Below are 8,979 nucleotides of genomic sequence, written 5' to 3'. Positions count from 1 at the left end.
ATCCTAAAATGCACAGGTAGCCAATGCAGCGATTTCAAAATTGGAGAAACGTGATCAAATTTACGTTTTCTTTTGAGGAACTTTGCAGCTGCATTTTGTACTAATTGGAGACGAGCAATAGAGTATTTGATCATGCCATAGTAAAGAGAGCTGCAATAATCCAAACGAGGTGTAATGAGCGCATGGATAGCAATCTCTAAGGTTTTCTCAGACAGAGAGGATTTAATCATAGATAGAAGACGTAGCTGAAAGAAACAAGAATTAATCACCGCATTTATTTGTTTTTCAAATTTGAGGTTCTGATCCCAGAAAACACCTAAGTTCTTAATGCAGGATGAAGTAAAAGGAGCAAGGTAATCCAGGTCAATGTTACTGCTCATAAAGTTTTCATGGGGGCCAAAGTCTATAACCTCATTCATTCAGAAATAAGAAATTTTGAGAAAACCACATTTTCACTTCATCTATGCAAAAAGAGATTTCAGAGCTGCATGTTTGTTGTGTTTCAGAGGTAAAAATTTGGGTATCATCTGCATAGCAGTGAAATGATACACCATGCTTTCTGAAAATGGAGCCCAGAGGAAGTAAATACATGGAAAAAAGCATCGGTGCGAGAACTGAACCCTGCGGCACTCCACAGGAGAGTTGAGCAGGCAAGGAAGAAAAATTACCCAATCTAACAGAGAAACTTCTATTTGTTAAATATGATTTAAACCAACTGAGGACAGTTCCCTGGATGCCCACAAAACATTCTAGTCGGGATAAGAGAATTTTATGATCAACTGTATCAAAAGCCGAGGTTAGGTCTAACGGTATAAGGATCACAGAGTCAGTCGCTAACAGTATATCGTTAAAAACCCATAATAAAGCCGACTCTGTGCTGTGCAGAGGTTTAAAGCCAGACTGGAAAGTTTCAAAAATTTGATTTGAGCTAAGAAAAGACTGGAGTTGAATGAGAACCGTTTTCTCCAATGCTTTGGTAATAAAAGGAAGTGTCGAAAATTATTCAAATCCCTATTATCAAGTGAAGGTTTCTTGAGAAGAGGTGTAACGGTAGCTTGTTTTAGGCTATCAGGGATAGTCCCCGAGCACAAGCATTTATTCAGAAAAGACACTAAACATGGTCCAACTTAATCAAAAATTTGTTTCAAAATACGGGGAGAAAGAACATCATGACAGCAGAAGGAAGGTTTCAAATGGTCAATAATTTCTCTGAGAGACAGAAGAGAAACATTCAATACTTTCATGTGAAACTTGCACCGTGAAGGAAAGTCAATGTCCTCTACAGTATGTCCTCTGTGTCTCAGTTACTGTATTTGGCATTGGTTTTAATTCGGTCTTATGTGACCGTGTGCGGTGAGACAAGTGCTCCGTCCCCGAGGCGAGTCACAGCTGCTACTGTGGACAACATAGATGCCAGTTTCAGAGATGATGGCATGATGGCAGCGTCAGGCTGCCAGGGGCTCCTGCAGAAAACAGCAATGACCTGGCTGATGAGCCTAAGATAAACTAATCCCCAAAAAAAGAGACTAAAATCAAGGCCAAACATTTTGACAAACAAAGAGATTAATGTGTTTATTGCACTTACCCACTTTCCTAAACCAATCCAGTGTGTTGCTCTTCCTCATTTGAGACACCTGGACTGCTTTCAAAGCCTCCCACAGACCCAGCGCTGTGTGGCGGTCCTGTTTCTTTGTTTTTTATTTGACGAAGAGTAAACTCAGACCCGAGTGAAGAGAAACAGAAACAACAGGCTCGAGGCTGTGGGCGGCAGCATCACCTCGCTTTAAAAGTTATGAAATAAATCAACAGCATGCAATCTGTTAAAACACAAACACACACAGCCTTTTCTGCATTTCCGAGAAAAAACTCTGTGTGCTGCTGGCTGCAATGTTGTGGAGAACACATCTTTCAAATCCTGAGGAAGAGGTTTGCGTGTAGCCATCGGCATTATTCATTAGCTTGGCACAGGCTTGCTGCAAAAGAGTCAAACTGGTGGCATTACTCACAGGCTCGCTGTAGGGTCCCTCCACAAGAGTGGTTTTATATGTGTGCTTTCAGGAAAGCCAACACATGGGATGGATTACACAGGCATTCAACTCTGCACTCCGCTTTGAGCTGGATTGAAACTTTACTCTAAAAGTTGAAGGGTTTTGGGTTAGTGGACAGTGTGTGGCACAAAATAATAGTAACCTTAATACATCATAATAAACTGAAAAAGACAATAACAGCAACAAAAAACTATAACAAAACAGATCTCAACTGCTACTCTTTGGATTAGTCGAAAGAAAGAAAGGAATGAAGGAAGGAAAGGAACAAGATTTTTAAATATATTAATACTTCTATTCAGAAAGAATGCATTAAATTGATCAAAAGTGATAAAGACATTCAAGATTTCTAATTTAAATAAATGCTGTTCTTTTGAACTTTCTGTTTATCAAAAAATCTTGAAAAAAATGATCATTTGCAGTTGCCACAAAAACATTAAGCAGCACAACTGTTTTCAACATCAACAAAAATAAGATATATTACATCTTATAATGATTTCTGAAGGATCATGCTGGAGTAATGGCTGTTGAAAATTCAGTATTACCACCACATGAATACATTTTAAAATATATTAAAATAGATAACAGTTCTTGTATTAATATTTCACAATGTTACCATTTTTACTGTTTTTTTTTTTTATCAAATAAATGCAGCCTTGGTGAGCACTTGCCAGAACCCAAACTTTTAAACTATATACACACACAATTTGTTTGTACTATCATAAGGAATATAAGAAAAATATCAGAGACTAGGTTGACTTTTAAACTCCTTTAAGACTTCCTGAGCTATGAAACAGTAACCCGAGCAATAAAATGTTCCTCTGGGCATGCATTCAATGCGAATAGACCACGCGCTAACCATTTAGCCACATACAGTGGTTAAAATAGACCTGTATAATACCCATCTGAGTCAGATTGCTGTGCACCCCAGACTGCATTAGTATGTACATATTTAGCCCACATATTCAAGTCATCGGGCAGCATTCAAGATGAATAACAATCAAACTCAGAGGCAGCAGGCACAGCGCAGCAGCGAACGTCCTGTGGTCTTACGCGGGCCTTAATTAGTGTGTCCTTCATCCTGTCTTCCTCTGGGCCTCTGGTACCTCCAAGGCCCTCTGCAGATTAATTACAAAACACCAGGCAATCATATTGATTCCATTCAGCCCAAAGACAATGCTCATGACCTTAAACCTGGACGGTGACAATGCTCGCCAACCTTGCACGCTGACCTGAAACCAGTTTTGTGTTATTCATTATAAGTCAAGTCACCTTTATTTATATAGAGCTTTATACAATACAGCATGTATCAAAGCAGCTTCACAGTAATAGACATGAAAATAACAAGACATGCTGATAAATGAGACCAATTCTTAAGACCTCAGTAAATCATCAGGAGCCATGGGTATTCATTTGTTTTGTTTTTTTAAGTGACAGTAGCCATTGACTTGCATTATATGAATCACCGAGGATCACAGTTTCAGCTAAATATCTTCTTTACGCTTCTACTGAAGAAAAAATTACACCTTCATCTTGGATGGCCTGAGGGTGAGTAAATTAACAGAAAATTTTCATTTCTGGGTGAACTATCTCATTAAGTGTCTTTTAAACCCTAAGCAAGCCAAAGATGACAATGTGTTGTATTTATTTAAGAGGGAATGTTAGATTAATATCAGATGTAGTGGACAGGTTTGATTGCAATTTATTGGTGCTCCGTCTCAAATTGTCCCTTAAACCTTTCATGCTGCATGCCAAATGTTCATATTTATATGGGCAGCAAGCCAGGGGTCTGGATTTAGCACACTCTCTAAAAAATGCTGGGTTGTTTTAACCCGACTTTGGGTCAAATATGGACAAACCCAGCCGTTGGGTTAAATTTTTAACCCAACATTTGGGTTTGTCCATATTTGACCCAAAGTCGGGTTGAAACAACCCAGCATTTTTTAGAGTGTAATAGTCTTTTTTAAAGCATGTAGATTTGGATAAACTGTATACTGGTCTAAATGAGTCAATGAGACTGAGGCATTGGTACCATCGCAGTAGTGGTGCATTGGACAGGTGGGGCAATAAGTGGGCCAGTTAAATTTGAGACAAAGTCTGCCAAAACCAGCATGAAAACGGGGACAGCTGCTGTAATGACATCACTGGCCCCGTCTGCTCGAAGTGTGCCAATAGTCTATTAAATTAAATAAACTGCAAACATGACTTCAGCTTAAAATACTTGACTGAAACTGTTTTTGAGCACTGAGAAATTTTGATATTTTCCATTCTTTCCCTCAGGTTGCACTTCATTCCAAGCACGAGTCATTTGGAGAAAATGTGTCTTTCCTCATGTAGTCCTGTAGAGACTGTGTGGTTCAGTTTACTTCAGGAGGCTTCAACAGGGGGTCCACAAATATTCAATTGTTTTGTGAAAAAATGTGAACGTGTTAAACAAAATACATTTACCTAACTTCAACCAAAGCTAAAGTTAAGAAGGAAAGTAATGATTGACATTGGTATTGATTGAAATAATAATAATAATATTAATTTGCTACATGTATATATATAGGGCTTTTCTCTACACGCAAAGCACTTTACATATGGAATCTCCTCAACCACCACCAATGTGCAGCATCCACCTATGATGCGACGGGAGCCAGAACAGAAGCTTATTGGTGGATAGGAGATGAAGTGATGTATCAGTATATATATGGTGATGCTTAGGAGGCCATGGTGATGGATAGATCATGTGGCAAATTTGCAAATGGGCAAATTTGGCCCCCTGCTCTTTTTCGAAGGACATCCTGGGATTTTTTTATGACCACAGAGAGTCAGGACCTCGGTTTAACGTCTCATCCAAAGGATGGTGCTTTTTTTGACAATATAGTGTCCCCATCAATATACTGGGGCTTTAGGACCCACACAGACCACAGGGTGAGCGCCCCCTACTGGCCTCACTAACACCTCTTCCATCAGCAACCCAGTTTTCCCAGGAGGTCTCCCATCCAGGTACTGACCAGGCTCAACCCTGCTTAGCTTCAGTGGACAACCAGTCTTGGTCTACAGAGTGATATGGCTGCTGGTGCAAACAGCCCTAGTAGCTTTACAAAAAATATGCAAGTCACTGTTAGCAGTCTTTTGTCAGACAAACTTGCACTTGAATCCAAACAGAAGAATAGAGTTTAATTCAACATATGTACACAGATTCAACAATACTGTGATACAACATTGATGCTATAACACCTCAAATAAAAGTGCTCGGTTTTTAAACACCCTGTGAATGAATACACAACAAGTTCTCTGTCAGTTAATAGAGAAGTATTTCCTGTTGAAACAGTACATTTGGCTTGTATTTCTTTCTTTCTCTCTCCCTCCCTTCCTTCGACAATGATTTATATATGCCACAGCTGTAATTCATATTTTGGTCCATTTTTTAGAAGATAAAAACTGTACATTTAAGATGTATATGTCCACTAAAAGTTAATTTTGTCAATGTTTAGGTGTACACTAGCAAATTGATGACTTAAAAACTAAAACACGTTGAATAAGCGCCACAAAACTCTCATGTTCATTTCCTGAGGTCTTTAAACCTCAGAATATGATAAGAAATGACGTGAACTTTGAAAGATCCCAACCAATACAGGGCAGCAGACCAATAAATCTTGCACTATCGCACTGACCTGGTTAAGAGGGAGGAAGTTTGAGTTACAATAAGGATGTTTGTGTTCTGCGTTCAGATACACTTCTGCATCTTTCTCAGTTTTACACGTTATCACTAAACAGACATGGAATACCAGAGCCACTGTAGTCTGCTGTCCTAAAGAAAGCTTAATGTGTGCGCAATGAGTCACAGAAAACCCCCCATCCACGACAATATAGAGAAGTTTGCTTGTAAATCAAAAAATGTCCCCAGGGAAAAAAGCCTTTGATTTGTATACAAGAGGAGGAAGGAAAGCGAGAGAGGTAGAGAGAAAGGGAGAGAGGACAAAAGATAAATTATTCAGAGGACATTAACATGAAAGGGTTGGGGACAGGGTGAAGCTGAACGCTCTCTGATAAAGTACCGGTGTGGATCACACAAGAAGAGGGTCATTGAAGGCCCTAAAATACAAAACCTTCTATAGAGACCCCGTGAGAGCCGTTTTTGATCAAGGTGAAATAAATCCTGCTCCACCTGTGAGGTGAATTATTGACATTGTAAGATTGTCTTACTTAAGATACTAAAGCGTTCACCGCCCTTCTCTTTAGTGAGAGACAAAAAAAAAGTCATTGTAATCAGGGTGTGAATTACACAATGGCCTTTGGGGGTGTCCGAGAGTCGGGTAACAGTAAAAAACATTTATTTCATAATGTGATTTACCCCCCACTTTCAATTATTTTACTTCAATGAAAGGTTAGATTTTTGTGCATTTTTTGAATGAAAGATCAAAAGGATAAACAATGCAGATTTATTTTTACAGCCATCTTTGATCATATTTACCAGGGGTGCCAATATTTCTGACCACAACTGACCACAGAATATTTAAAAAAACATAATATTAAAACTTTTTCTGCAGTTGTATGTTACTATCCACCACTATAAATAAATAAAGAAATAAATACAGTAAATGAAGTTTATCATTTCTGTTCAGCAGATATAACACAAGGTTAATGTTCTTTCTATTCATTTACAATAACTTCCTGCAGTTTGAGTAAAAAGCCTCTGCACCTTTGCACTGACTAATTCATTTTTACAAACCCTTCTTTTAATTTGAGAAGAAATGTGAGTTGAATATGTTTTCTCCTTTTCACTGTTGCATTCTGATGTACCGCACAACAGCAAACATTTTGCAAAAAGATGAACTCTGTGACAGTGATTTGCACAACATCTCTATTTCTCAAAAATCCTTCAGTGCTGTTTGTAATAAACCGTTCAATCCATTCGCTTGGGGAGTTTCAGAGCTGCTAGCCCCAACATCACTGAACATCTCATTTAAGCACCAGCTGATGAGAATGTGATCAGATGTGATCACCAGGGACCAATTATGTATATTGTTTCATCTTTAATGCTCTTATATCTGCACTCTGAAGGCATATTTGTGTAAAATCCATCAATTTCATTTGACATAATATAACCTACAAGCTTGTTTGTGTATCATTAGCAGTGCTTTTCTCCTCTAAAGGCCACATTAACTGAACGGCTCGTGTGCAATGCAAGCCAAGGAGGAAATCAATAATGAGGCACCACTTGAATATCAAAATATCCTCCACTGCAGACACCATAGAAAGGTCCCAATAATGAATTCATGCGCGTATTACACAACAATATGCTCTAAAAGCAGTAAAACTACAAAGAACTTTGGATCAAAGACAACCCTAATGAGTGTGGAGCTTACTGCAAAGTGGAAGCATTTATTTAGACGCTTGTAAGGGAAAAGAGCCGTAGAAATATATATTAAGCATGCGTTTTACTGACAAACTAAATTTATTCGTTAAAATCATTCAGGCTTGTTCTTTGTCTTAGAACGTTTTAGCTCTGGTTAGATTCTGAAACAAATCGGCAGGAGTTGATTTCTGTAAAACAATTAATTCAAGCCACTTGGCCTATAATCTAATGTGCGATAAAACATGGATGCTGCCACAAAAAGTAGAGTAGTTGCCTCCATAGGGAACATTAGCATAGCATTCTATGTTACTTACCCTTGATTGAGCGGAATCCACAGAGATCCAGCCACACGGCATTCCATTAGTGGATTGGTTGTACTGTAATAAAACCAACCATAATACCAAAATAAGCAATCTTAAATATCATGTAAAGTTTTTATAAAGATATTTAAGCAAATAAAACAATCTGCGTGGTAATCTTAAATCAAGCCACAAAAATGTTCAAGAAAGGATGATATCCAAGAACAAATATGTATGCCCAGCAAAAAAAGAAAAAGAAAAGAAAGCGGGAAATAAAAACACATTTATGGTGATTACCCATGCAGTAAATGATGTTTTGGCTTCGGTCACAACCCATTGTTTTATCCCACCTTCTTTTAAGAAATGGAGTATGAGAAAGCTTCTAGAAAGTGGAAATGACTTTCTTTTTTTTTTTACCCCATACTCCCTGGTAATGAAAAGGAAATGACAATTCATACCTCCTCCATCAACCTGTCCGTATCCGTCACCATCTGTGTTCGTACATCCCAAAACATCAACGTTCCACACTTACCCACCGCACTGAGCCAGAGGGAATGGTTTGTTTGCCAGAGAATGCTCCCTAAAAACCCACTAATCCTGTCGCCATGACAACGACAAAAAAAACCCAGCCAAAAATGGAACCGAAATTCACAAAAAAGTCTCTAATGGCTAACAGACCATATCTCCTCTCTTATCTGGAGGATCAGAGGGAGCTGACAGGAATTTGGACAATAAATGCTGTCTTCATTTCCTATAAGGCCAGAGGGAAACACGTCTGAGCCACTGGACGTTAGCCGAAGGAGAATTATCTAACCTTGCTCATCTTACATTATCTGGCAAAGACTCACTCTACAGCAGCTCTTTCATGTTTGGATGCTTTCTGAAAGGTTTAGATGGCAAAAAGCCTTTATTTTAGAGCATAATCACCAATCGAACATCACTGAATGCACATAACTGTTTGTAGGGTGAAAAAGCAAAGAACATTTGCCCTTCAGCTTTGGCCTCCTGGTGCAAGAGAAGTGAATGATGTCTAAATCGTTTTTTCCATGGTCAGATACTTTAACCAGAACATGAGTTCACCTTTAGTCCAGGTCCTTGACGGCCTTACCGCAACCCAGAGAATGCGTGACAGAAAATCAATACTAATCAATTCCTCAGTCTGTTAGGTAATAACAAGCTAAAGAGGCACTCTGAGAAATATGGCTTTCAGACCTCTTTAATTTGTCATAATACAAGAGAGGAAAAAGCAAACAAGATTATCCATTCCTGAGTCCCTAATTCTGGTCGT

General features: G+C 38.6%; 1 long non-coding RNA gene across 1 annotated transcript; it reads right to left on the bottom strand.

Moving 5' to 3' along the window:
• Positions 1-1,350: 1,350 nt before the first annotated feature.
• LOC311083913 lies at positions 1,351-7,770 on the bottom strand. Its single transcript, XR_014606383.1, has 4 exons — positions 7,707-7,770; positions 2,007-2,133; positions 1,586-1,758; positions 1,351-1,463 (listed from the first exon to the last, which is right to left on the bottom strand). It is a non-coding gene; the product is annotated as an uncharacterized lncRNA (long non-coding RNA).
• Positions 7,771-8,979: the final 1,209 nt, after the last annotated feature.

Source organism: Abramis brama, assembly GCF_963993115.1.
Source record: "Abramis brama genome assembly, chromosome: 5".
Taxonomy (NCBI): Eukaryota; Metazoa; Chordata; class Actinopteri; order Cypriniformes; family Leuciscidae; genus Abramis; species Abramis brama.
Note: the sequence above shows the minus strand (reverse complement) of the source record. Positions and strands in the feature narration are given on the sequence as shown.